The 13068-nt window shown below is 35.0% G+C and overlaps 1 pseudogene across 1 annotated transcript; it reads right to left on the bottom strand.

Annotated features, from left to right (window-relative positions):
• Positions 1 to 283: 283 nt before the first annotated feature.
• On the bottom strand, positions 284 to 12127 carry LOC308515395 (olfactory receptor 5K1-like; annotated as a pseudogene). The gene is made up of 4 exons: positions 12059 to 12127; positions 8070 to 9006; positions 1198 to 1318; positions 284 to 378 (listed from the first exon to the last, which is right to left on the bottom strand). The product of its transcript is annotated as an olfactory receptor 5K1-like (transcript).
• Positions 12128 to 13068: the final 941 nt, after the last annotated feature.

Raw genomic sequence — 13068 nt, 5'->3', positions numbered from 1 at the left:
ATGATACAGTCATAATCTCTACAACAATGCTCTTTTATACCACAGGCTTTCAAAAGATTTTTTCCTGTTTCTGACTTTACCTACCACTCTACTTCCCTACCCACTTCTTTACCTGGCTAATTTCTATTTATTGTTATAATCAAAGTTTAGCATGTATTTCCTTAGCAAAGTTTTCCCTGATCATCTTTCTTGAGTTAGTTCTCCCTCATATTTTTTCACAGCAACTCTGAAATTGAGTATGATAGGCAGTAAAGTCCAAGGTTGAGAGTGACTCTATTTGTCATCACTCCTTTTTAACTCCATGGATCCTGTCTTCACAAATTTTAATAAAATCTAAGGTAGGTTTTGGGGTCGCTTCATAATTAATGAAGTTGTCTTCTTTAAGGGGGATGTGAAAAAGTTCAGTCTAGTCTAACAGTCACTCTCAGGCCAGTTAGTGGAATATTAAAATGAAAACACCAAAGCTAAAAGTCCTTCCTCTCTTGGGGTAGGCTTGCCTCTAGCTGGGAGGCCTACATACAATAGGGGAGGGGACTTGGCCAGCTTCTTCTTTCCTCAGTCCCTTTCTTCTACACGGACAGTTACTGTTTCTGACCCCTCTATGGTCAAATTCTGGGAAGAGTAGATTAGGGGAAAGTAGTTTTATTTATGTGTCTGGTACAGTTGTCATCTCACCTTGAGGCTATAGAGGGCCCAGGCTCAATTACAAAGACTCTTTTAAGGGCTACTTTGGGGAGTCTTTTAGAGACCTCTCTACAGACCTTTAGACTGCAGTTCTTTTAACAAGTGAAAGCAATGTCTCTCCTTCACCTGTTGCTTACCATTCCTCTCGAAACCTAGGGTTCCTGGCAGGCTGTTTCCTCTGTTTTGAGATCATATTACTCTCAGGTTGTACAGGAATTCTCTTTTACAGGGACCTTGATTGGCTCCTTCTATGGGAAAGACATTCAGCCTTCCAAGAAACAAGAGGCTAATAGATACCTGGACAGTAAGAATGTGGGTTTCTCCCAGCTTACCCTGGGGTATCGCTGGTTCTGTTTCAGACCATCTAGCTAAGTCCTTTCATCTACTGACATTTCAAAAGTGAGTTAGATTTTCTTCCATGGGTTTCTCAAACTCCAGGGTCATGTGTCAAGCTCTCTTAGTAAAACCTCTCTCACCTGTCTTAATAAAGCGAGAGGCAAGCCCCCTCCTCACCACAGTGGCTGGGCCTTGGAAAAAGCCCAGAGCCTTCAGTAAATCTCTCCAGAGAATGTCTGTCTCCTAATTCTCCAAACTCTGATAAATCCCCGAGGTGCTCCTTGAAGAGAATGATGAGCTAAAAACCACAAATCCATTTTTAGACAAGATCCTGCACAGGGGTCTAACATCTCAATTTGGAATGTGGAACTTCTGATAAAATTTAACCAATAATTAGATGAATTACATTTAAGTCTAGTTAAACATTATTAAATCTTATGATTTTTGTTTAATATCTTCTTCCACTGGGCTACTTAATACTCCTGGGACAAGAAATCTTGTCTGGCTTTGATCATAGTACACAATATGCTTAGCCAGTGCTTTGTATATAATAAAATGCTCAGTAAGTATTAATTGAATAATAAATATATTTATTATTTATATTATTTATATTTAGATTATGTAACTGACTTTTTGTCCTCAATGATGTTTTTTAATCTTTATTGTTGAAAGTACTAGATAAGTCCTCTTTTTCCCCATTAACCTCTTGCAGCCTGCTCCCATCTTTCCCTTCCCCCCAAGGCCCTACCACCCCATTGTCTGTGTCCATGGGTTATGCATATATGCATACAAGTTCATTGGTTGATCTCTTCCCATCCACCCTCCCCTGCCTTCCCTCTGAGGTTCAACAGTCTGTTCATGCTTCTATGACTTTAGGTCTATTATTGATCATCAGTTTATTTGGTTCATTAGATTCCACATACGAGTGAGATCATGGGGTACTTATCTTTCTTTCACTGGCTTATTTCACTCAGCATAATACTCTACAGGTCCATCCATGCTGTTGCAAATAGTAACATTTTTTTTTCTTTTTTTATCCCATTGTATAAATGTACTATAGTTTTTTTATCCACTCATCTGCTGATGGGCACTTAGGCTGTTTCCAAGTCTTAGCTATTGTAAATTGCGCTGCTATGAACATAGGGGTGCAGATATTCTTTCTGATGAGTGTTTCACGTTTCTTAGGATATATTCCTAGAAGTGGGATGACTGGGTCAAATGGGAGTTCCATTTTTAATTTTTTAAGGCAACCCCATACTGTCTTCCATAGTGGCTGCACCAGTCTGCATTCCCACCTGCAGTGTACTAGTGTTCTCCTTTCTACACAACCTCTCCAACACTTGTCGGTTGATTTGTTGATGATAGCCATTCTGACAGGTGTGAGGTGATATCCCATTGTTGTTGTGATTTGCATCTCCCAGATGATTAGTGACTTTCAGCATTTTTTCATATGTCTTTTGACTTTCTGTATGTCCACTTTGGAGAGCTGTCTATTTAGGTCCTTTGCCCATTTTTTAATTGGATTGTTTGTCTTCCTTTTGTTAAGTTGTATAAGTTCCTTATATATTTTGGATATTAACCCTTTATCAGATGTATCATTGGCAAATATGTTCTCCCATGTAGTGGGCTCTCTTGTTATTTTGATGATTGTTTCTTTTGCAGTGAAGAAGCTTTTTATTTTAATGTCCCATTTGTTTATTTTCTCCTTAGTTTCCATTGTCCTAGGAGATGTATTAATAAACATATTGCTGCAAGAGATGTCTGAAATTTTGGTGCCTATGGTTTTTCTAGGACCTTTATGGTTTCACATATTACATTTAAGTCTTTTATCCATTTTGAGTTTATTCTTATGAATAGTGTAAGTTGGTGTGTAGTTTTATTTTTTCCATGTGCCTGTCCAATTTTCCCAATACAATTTATTGAAGAGATTGTCTCTGCTCCAATGTATGCTTTTGCCTTCTATGACAAGTATTAATTGAGCATAGTGGCTTGGGTCGATTTCTGGGTTTTCTGTTCTGTTCCATCGATCTATATGTCTGTTCTTGTGGCAGTACCAGGCTCTTTTGAGTACAGTGGCTTTGTAGTATAACATGATATCTGGTATTGTGATTCCTCCAACTTTGTTCTTCTTTGTTAATGATGTTGATTCTACCAATCCATGAATATGGTATATTCTTCCACTTGTTTATATCCTCCTCTATCTGTTTTTTCAACGTCCTGTAGTTTTCTGAGTACAAGTCTTTTACCCCCTTGGTTAAGTTTATTTCTAAGTATCTTAATTTTTTTGTTGCAATGGTAAATGGGATTGTTTTCTTAGTTTCTCTTTCTGAGAATTCACTATTGGTGTATAAAAATGCTATGGATTTTGGGGTGTTAATTTTGTATCCTGCTATTTTTCTGAATTCATTTATTAAATCTAGTAGTTTTTTTATGGAGTCTTTAGGGTTTTCTATATACAATATCATGTCATCTGCGAATAATGAGAGTTCTACTTCCTCCTTTCCAGTTTGGATGCCTTCTATTTCTTCTTCTTGTCTGATCCCTATGGCCAGGACTTCCAGAACTATGTTGAACAAGAGTGGTGAAAATGGACATCCCTGTCTTGTTCCTGTTTTTAGGGAAAATGGTTTTAGATTTGCCCATTGAGTATTTTGTTGACTGTATGAGCTAATCTTTTAAGTCTGATTACCCACAATACTCATTTTTCAGATGTAAATACATGCATATACACATCTCTAATATATTTTGAGCTTCAAAGAAGTAAGTTATATTCTTGATGTATATTTCCTCAGGAAGAGAGTAATCTAGCTCAAAAAATTAGTATTTCCCTATATACAGGGACTTCATATTTAAATATAAAGTTAAATAAACAACAATTATGAGAGTGAGGAACACTGTAGCGAATGAAGTTCCTTTTAGTTCACTATGTCAATTATATTGCATGAACTATAAATATCCTATACAATTTTCTTTTCTTTTTAATATCTTATATTAGATGAATTTCTAAGAATCTTATGAAATTTTTTTTACTGTGTTACCTCATGTCATTTCTTACACTAAGAGGAACAAAACTCAGTACATACTTTCCTGGGATGACAGGAAAAAAGTTGACTCGCTTCGTAGGAAGGGATGAGGAGTACACAGTGGAGAGTGTTACAAAGGAGGACAGCCTTCAGGGGAATGAGGAAATTATGCCAAAGATTTCATCTCTTTGGTGCTCAGAGCTTGCTTCTGCAAGAGTTCTTGTCATGAGAAATTTCAGTCTTCACATTTGTTTCTTGTCCCAGTGTAAGGCTAAGAGAGTGCTCAGGTGATGCATTTTTGGAGAGTCACATTCCTAGTTTAGTCAACATCAAACTGAGCAGATAACTAGTGTTGGGGCCCTCCCACTTTTAGTTCTGCCTCTTCCTGTACAATTCAAGGTTCTCAGTCTGCCCCTAGATTTCTAGATTCACATTTAGGGCATTATCTGGCCTTTGGAGTGTGTGAGAGTAATGGCTTCCTAGATCTGTGCCTCTTTCCTCTGGGCTCCTTCCTACTGAACAGCTATTGAATTGATTTGTGCTACTGAGATAAGGAGTCATACCTTCCAAGTAAGTTGTTCCTGTTTTAACACCTAGACTTTTAAAACCTTAATCTTAATTTTTTCTTCTTGCTCTTCTCCCTTCTTTCTTTCTTAGCCTAAGGTTTGAGCATCTCAGCTGGTGTCAGGAATTGCATTGGCCCTGGTACGCACATCGGACTCCTGCCCTCACGAGAGTCACGTGGAACATGGGCTGCCACTCAAAGCACAGAAACACAAATCATTTTCTTTAATATGGAAGAGTAACACATTTCATTTTTAGTCCATGAATAATGCACTTAGTCATCAATCATGCTCTTGCTAATTTGGCAAGAAAAATAAAATCTATTCAACATGTTTATTTCAACATTCTAATGATGGAATATGTCGTTGCTATAGAGATGAAGAAATATTTTGATCAGGAGAATAGTTTGGGGCTCCTCAAATTATAATACTTTGTCTACTCATAGAGCTAGTCTAAATATAATTGTCTTCAAGGGATGAATAGATCAATTTTGTCCTGTGTTTTTTTTAAATTTTTTTATCCTGTGGTAATCTCAAGTAACTCATTTATGTTCCAGATTTATTGTAAACATGCCCAACATCTCTCCCCTACCCCTATGTGTACATACTAGTAAACTTAGGTACCACTAAGTTATATGAACTAACTTGCCCTATCGGAATGTCACAACCAAAGGGTGTTCTTTTCTCACGTTCCCTCTCTGGTTTTATGAGGAACTAGTTCAACTCAGGTGCATATATCCTGTTTTTAAAAAATAAATTCCCAGAAGTTCTTTTCTCTTCATAGAAAGTTTTACATTTTTATCTTGGTCAATTTTCCTTTATTTCATACATCTTCTTTTATCCTTATCTTCTAAAGGAAGTATTAAAGGAAAAATATCTGTAAGTAATATCATTATATAATGATGCATTTCTTCTAAACTAACATATTAATTTGATAATACACTCTTTCCCACATTAGAATTTGGCTTTTGCTCCTGTATGGAAAAAGAATTGCCTTTTTTGTTAATATTGTAAACAGGACTAACTAGTTTTGTTCTCTGTCTCCTGGGATTGAATTAAATCACCAAGAAAAACAAAACATAAAATTATAATACAAAGAGATGAAGATACTTTAAGCTGGGTAAAATAGTAAGTTCATAGTTAATAAAATGATAACAATATTTGTTTAAGATAAATTGTATTAACTCTTGTCCCACCATATTTCTATGAAGTTCATACCTAAACCTCCTGCCCAGTAAAACTGAAATAGCTTTTTAATACTGTTTTTTTAAAACACTGACATTCAATAGTCAACTGTCTACTGATTTTCCTTTTAAAAACTAAATGTATTTACCTCTTTTGGGCTATTTTGGTCATTTCTTTCATTGCTTAGTATTTTCACTATAAAAGGTGAGCTGAGACAGTAAGACATTTTTCAAATCAGCGTTATTTTTTTAGTTTAAAATAGCAATTTAGTAAATGTTTTTACTGCAACTGACTATTGAAATAATGAAAAATGATGAGAGGTAGTATTTTGTCACATAAGTTTACATATTTAAATGCTCAGAGGGGCCAGGCAGGTAGCATAAAGAAAAAACCTAATTGTTGTCAGATCTCCCTACTTGTTAAGAGAACTTAAAACTTGCTTTTATAAATATTCTCCTGATTTTTAAATCTTGGAAATTAATTTTTTTAAAAAGTACTGTGCTGCCCAAGTGCCCATTAGTAGATGAGTGGATAAAAAAGATGTGATACATTTACACAATGAATACTATGCTGCAGTAAAAAAAAAAAAAAAGGATCTCCTACCCTTTGAGACAACATGGAGGGATCTGGAGAGGATTATGCCAAGCCAGTGGTCGGCCAACCGTGGCTCGCGAGCCACATGCGGCTCTTTGGCCCCTTGAGTGTGGCTCTTCCACAAAATACCACGTGCGGGCAACAACATACAAACCTGACTTACCCAAACTTTCCAAGGAGATGCAAGGCCATTGTTCACATTAGTGTTTGTCAGTCATTGTCATGATTTAATTTTATGGATATTGTAAGGTAAATTGTAAGGAATTTAATTTTATCAATAAATAACATTATTAAGTATGATATCAAGTTTTATTAAATGTACCTATAGTTTAACTAAGACTTAAAACTTTAAGTAAAGTTTATTAAGTTAATTTTAGGGAACGTTGTGGAGTGAAAGAAGATGTAGTGTCGAGGATTGAGAAAGGTATGTTGAGATCGTTTGGACATATAGAGAGGATGAATGAAAGGAGATAGACGAAACAAGTATACAAAATGAGTGTGGATGGGAGAGTTGGAAGGGGTTGACCTCAGCGAAAGTACTTCAATCAGATTGAGGATGTTTTTAGCAAAGGCCAGCTTAGGAGTACCTTAATTAAGTTAATAACAATGTACCTACCTATATAGTTTAAGTTTAAACATTTTGGCTCTCAAAAGAATTTTCAATCGTTGTACTGTTGATGTTTGGCTCTGTTGACTAATGAGTTTGCCGACCACTGTGCTAAGCGAAATAAGCCAGTCAGAGAAAGATAAATATCACATGATCTCATTTATATGTGGAATCTAATAAACAAATAAACTGAAAAACAAAATAGACCCTGAGACATGGAAACATGCAACAGATTGACCATTTTCAGAGGGAAAGGGGACGGGGGGCGAACAGGAAGAGATTAACCAAAGAATTTATATGCATATATGCATAACCCATGGAAACAGACAATAGTGCAGTGAAGGCCTAGGGAGGAGGTGCAAGTGAGGAGGAGGGGGTCAATGGGGGACATCTGTAATACTTTCAACAATAAACATAAATTTTAAAAAGTACTTTGCTGTTCTGCAATGCACGAGCAAAACACTTCTGTGCAATCCTGGATGACCTTTTGTGAGTTTTCATGCAATAATCAAGAGTGTAGGTTTTGTAGTTAGACGGGTTAAAATCACAAGTATAGTAAACCCTGGATTTTGGAGTGTTCATGCTCCAAGATTGTTGGTTTTATTTCTTTTTTTTTTTTTTTGGTCTGACAATTATTTTATTTTTTCTCCTTGTTTCAGTGTTCTTCTAGATTCTGATAAATCCCTGATGCTGACCCATTCTATGAGCTTGGCAACATACTAATTTGTTTCTTGAATGAATTCAGTTTGATTCTCATTTTTTGTTATTTTTTAGTTAAGATTTAGCACAGTTACTCCTTTGCGCCTTTGCCCTGCCACCCGGCTCTTGCCTGCTGCCTGGGTTTCCGATCACCATCAGCGGCAGGCGGCTTCTTCCATCCTTCCCCTTTCGCCTCCCAGCATTTGTCTACATATGCAAATTAACTGACATCTTTGTTGGCGGTTAACTGCCATCTTTGTTGGCAGTTAATTTGCGTATCACCCTAATTAGCCAATGTGAAGTGTGGTGAAGGTATGGTCAGTTACCATGTTTGTCTATTATTAGATAGGATTTGTGATTTTCTCTGTGCAATTCCACCTGGAAGTTTTTTTCTGCACTTGTCATTATGATGCAGTAGGTGCCTTTTTTTTTCAAACTTCCTTGAGATCCTTTTTTCCTCAGGATTTTTCTCAAGCCACTTGTTATTTTCTTATTTCTCAGGCTATAAATAAAAGGATTAAGTAATGGAACTACTATTGTAAACAAAATAGCAGCTGGTATATTTTTGTCTCCTCCTTCAAGCAAATTTTGTCTAATGTACACCCGTAGAATAACGAAACAGACAGAAAGTGGATGCACAGTAGAAAAGGCTTTAACCCTTCCCTCTTTGGATTTCATTTTGATAATAGTAAAGAGAATGTAGAGGTAAGATATTAAGACACTACCTATGGTGACGACTTGAATTGAGCCTGCAAAGACAAATTGCACCAGTTCATTGACATAGGGTCAACACAGGAGAGTCTGTATAAAGGAAGAATATCACAATAAAAGTGGTTGATGTGGTTAGATCCACAGAGAGCTAACCTGAATAGAAGCCCTCTATGAATCATGGCCCCTGTGGTCATCTGAATGCAGAGTTTCTTTGATATCATGGTGTGGTCCCGCAGTGGGCTGCATATGGCCGCATAGCGATCATAGGCCATGGCCGCCAGGAGAAAGCAGTCTGCCATTTCAACAGTGCAGAGAAAATAAAATACATTCATAAAGGGTAACCATTCCGTTCTCAGAAAAGAAGTTCCCTGACATCTTAGGAGTAATGGCACAGGCCCAGCAAGAGTCCACAAGAGCGAGGTTGCCCAGAAAGATGTACATTGGTGTGTAAAGACTATGCTCTTTTGAAATTGATATCATCAGGCTTAGATTCCTTACCATGGTGATAAGGTAGATGGCAAAAACACCACAAAGAGAAGGGTTTTAACTCTGGGTGATCTGTAAATCCTGTGAGGATAAACTCATTGTTCATGGTATGATTTTTCTCCAGCCATTATTGACCTCTCTGTTGAGAAAAAATATTGTGGAGAAATGAGATACTAACTTATAATATGCCCAGTTGAACCATTTATCTCTGTCTAGCCCAGAAGGACGAGGAACATCTTCCATATTGCTTTCACATGTCACATGGATTTTGGCGCAGAACCAATTCTGGGGAAGTATTAATTTCCTGAAGCTATTACCTTTTTAGCTACTTTAACATTTTTTCCAGCATATTTTCAAGAAAAACATCAGATTAGATGCACAAAGATACATGGGAGGTCTTGGAAGAAATGTTTTTCTATATGGTTTCTTCTATATGGTTTAGGTAAAGCTGACTCTTAATTTAAGTATCAGCAATTGGTAGAGCATTGCCAAATAATTTCAATGACTGTATATATCCTGATTAACAATGTTGTCTAAAAGACTATTTTCATATACAGCAGCATTATTCACAATAGACAACTGCAATGTCCATTGATGGATGAATGATTGAACAGAATGTGTTATATGCTATTACATGCAAAGGAATATTATTCAGCCATAAAAAGAAATGAAATTTTGATACATGTTAAAAGATAGATGAACTTTGGTGACATTATGCTAAATGAAATAAACTAGACACAAAAGGATAAATATTGTATGATTTCACTTACATGAATTAAAGTAATCAAATTCATAGAGACAGAAAGTAGAATGGTGGTTGTCAGGGAGAGAGGGAATGGGGTTTTGTTTAACTAGAGGTTTGGTGCACGGATTCATGCACTGGTGCTATCCCTCAGCCTGACCTTCGGGTGTCTGGCTGAAACTGGCTCTCTGACATCCCTTGAGGGGTCCTGGATTGTGAGAGGGCACAAGCTAGGCCGAGGGACCCCACTGGTGCATAATAGGGGTTGGGGAGGGACTGTGAGAGGTCTCCAGGGCGTGTCCAGCCTGTCTCGCCCAATCCTGATCACTGGACCCCAGCCGCAAGCTAACCTATTAGTCAGAGCATCATAGCAACTGGTCAACAGTCATATGAATGGTTGGACACTTAGTATATTAGGCTTTGATTATATAAGATGAGAACTGAGTTTCAGTTTGGGAAGTTGAAAATTTCTAGAGATGGGTGGTGATGATGGTTGCACAATATAAATGTACTTAATGCCACTGTACTATATACTTAAACATGGTTAAAATGGTAAATTTTATGTTATGTATATTTTACCACAAGAAAAAAAATTTTAAAGGTTGTTTTCATTTGCATATTCTTAGCAATTTACCATCTCCAGTACTAGCTAAGTATATATTTAAAAATAAAATGGTTTGGGGCAAACGAAGGCTATTTACAAGGTATTTATATCAAGGGGGTGAAGTTAGAGAGACGAGGAGTGATGGGGATGGAAGTAGGGAAGAGAGAGAGAAAGGAGGGGAAAAAAATTAAAAGGCTATATAAACAACCTTCCAGGTTACTTATAATACCATTTATGCATGCAACATAAAGTTATTTATGTGTGCATGTGCATAAAGAAATTTTAAGAAATTTAAATGCTATCAAAACAATTTGGAGAAATCAAAAGGAATAAAATTTGGTAAATTCAATTACATGTCAAAAACATGAATAAAACCAAATTTAAAGCATAAAATGGGGAATTATTGCAATAAATATGATAATCTTCCTATAGTTTTATTATATAAAGAGCTTATACAAGTTAGGAAAAATCCCTAGAAAAATAGGACAGGAATAGCAAAATATTAAAAATACAATTTTTAACAAATTAAAAATATTTGACTTTATTACTAATTAGAGAGACATCATTTGAAACAGTTATAAAGGCTTTTTTATTTTTATCAATCATAATAGAAAAGAAATGATAATATACAGTCTTCTCTAAAACACTAAAATGGGAACCTAATTGCATTCCAGCAGAAATATAAGTTGATGCAATCACTGAAAAATAAATTTGGTAATAGATAAAGGAAATTCTTACATGTTCATAATCTATGACTAGTAACCATGAATCCAGAAGAAAGAAATAATAAGTACCTCAAACAAAGACTTACATAGAATAATGTTCATTGTAATTTCATTTATAATAGTGAAAACTTCAAAACACCTAATAGGTAAACATTTGGTCAGTAAATTGTGTAATCAATAAAAATGGTGTTTACTTGGAATATTTAATGTAATGGTAAACTAGACATAATAAAACACTATATAGAAATAAGAAAATAGGGGTGAGGGCATGAGCGGGGGAGGGTGTAGGGGGAATGTGGGGATAAGGACACATATGTAATATCTTAATCAATAAAAATATATTTAAAAAAATAAGAAAATAAAACATTATATAAGACATTAAAAATATAATGTTTTATATATGGAATAACCCTAATTTTCTAAATAAATATTCATATATAAATGTAAAGGAAAGGAAGCACAGAAACACCAAAATCTTAATACTACCTTGCTCTGTGCAATGGAAATTATAGATCACTTTTTTCTTTGTATTTTTCTCTATTTCAAATTATCTATAATGAGTATTATTTTTATAATCAGAAAAAAATTTTAAATAGATAAAAATGACATGCTCTTAGGTCTACTATGTTTTATAACTTGATAAGAATAACGATTAGGGATCCAACTAATATTTTCTGCACTTTATAATTCCATAGTAAATAACGTCACGTTGGCTGTATTGAGGATGTGCCATCCCTGCGATAATGGTATTTATTCACAGTTATAAATCAGAATAGTTACTGACAATCTTACATATATCTCAAACCATTCAGGAATATATTCACATCTTGTGTGGCAATGCATTCTTAAGGTCACTTACCTCTGTGTAAAACAATAACTCTTTGTTGTTGTTTTACTCTTTTGAATGTTGTATTTATCCATGCTATTCTAAGATGCTATGATGCTCACATTTATTAAACTTTCAGCCTATTTATTAAACCTTGAATTATCTATCTCCTAGACTTTTCCTTAAAGATGGAATTCTAATGTATTGGGGAATGCTATATTTCAGCCTACCTTTGTTGATTTTAGTTAATTCAAGAATCATTTATTTATTCACCTCGTACTTATTAAATGCCTGCTCTGTGCTACATACTTTCTCAGAAGACCAGTTGATCCTTCTAGACATTTCCCCATTGATAATTTTCTAGATATTCATTGACCATAAATACTCTGTATTCCAGGAACAGAGGAAAAGCATTTTAGAGAGCTATAGAAAGATTTCTTTCCTTTTGGCTTCCTGAAAATATTACTAACTTTTAAATCTCAGACTATTTGGTACTGATCCTTTTAGGAATAATATTTTTAAATGAACATTTGAAATCTATAAAAGTATGATTTGAGTAATTTTTTCATAGAATGCCTTATACTTAACAGCTTGAAGTAATATTGCATAGTATTATTCCCTTCAGTTTTTCTAATTGATTATAATTAATCAGACAGTTATGTTTTACATTGATATTTAATTTCTCTAAAAACCAAAAGAGAAACTAGAAAGGTCCCTAAAATTACTTCAGGAGTTTAAAACAATGTTTTGAAATTATATTCCTTCCTCATATAATTTAATACATAGAGAATGTCCAACCCATAAATTTTAAACACCATTTCATTATAGAGCAGGGGTCCTCAAACTACGGCCCGCGGGCCACATACAAATACAAATATTGTATTTGTTCCTGTTTTGTTTTTTTACTTCAGAATAAGATATGTGCAGTGTGCATAGGAATTTGTTCATAGTTTTTTTTTAAACTAAAGTCCAGCCCTCCAGTGGTCTGAAGGACAGTGAACTGGCCCCCTGTTTAAAAAGTTTGAGGACCCCTGTTATAGAGGTTAATAACCCATTGAATCTGTTAATTTGTAAATTATGTGACAAACGTTATTCAAAGAGGTTTCCAAAACTTCACTAATGCTTATTTATTTTTAGTAAATTAAATTTACTTGAATTCAGAAGTGATACAAATGAGTTAGAATAATTTGACTAGTGCTTACACAATAGACTTTAGGTTAAAGGAAATAATTTAAGGAACTTAAGAACTTGAAAAATAAGAATTGTAAAAAGAAAAAACTTTA

The sequence above is a fragment of the Myotis nattereri genome (genome assembly GCF_964212035.1).
Source record: "Myotis nattereri genome assembly, chromosome: 3".
NCBI lineage: Eukaryota > Metazoa > Chordata > Mammalia > Chiroptera > Vespertilionidae > Myotis > Myotis nattereri.
This window is presented reverse-complemented; position numbering and strand designations above follow the sequence as displayed.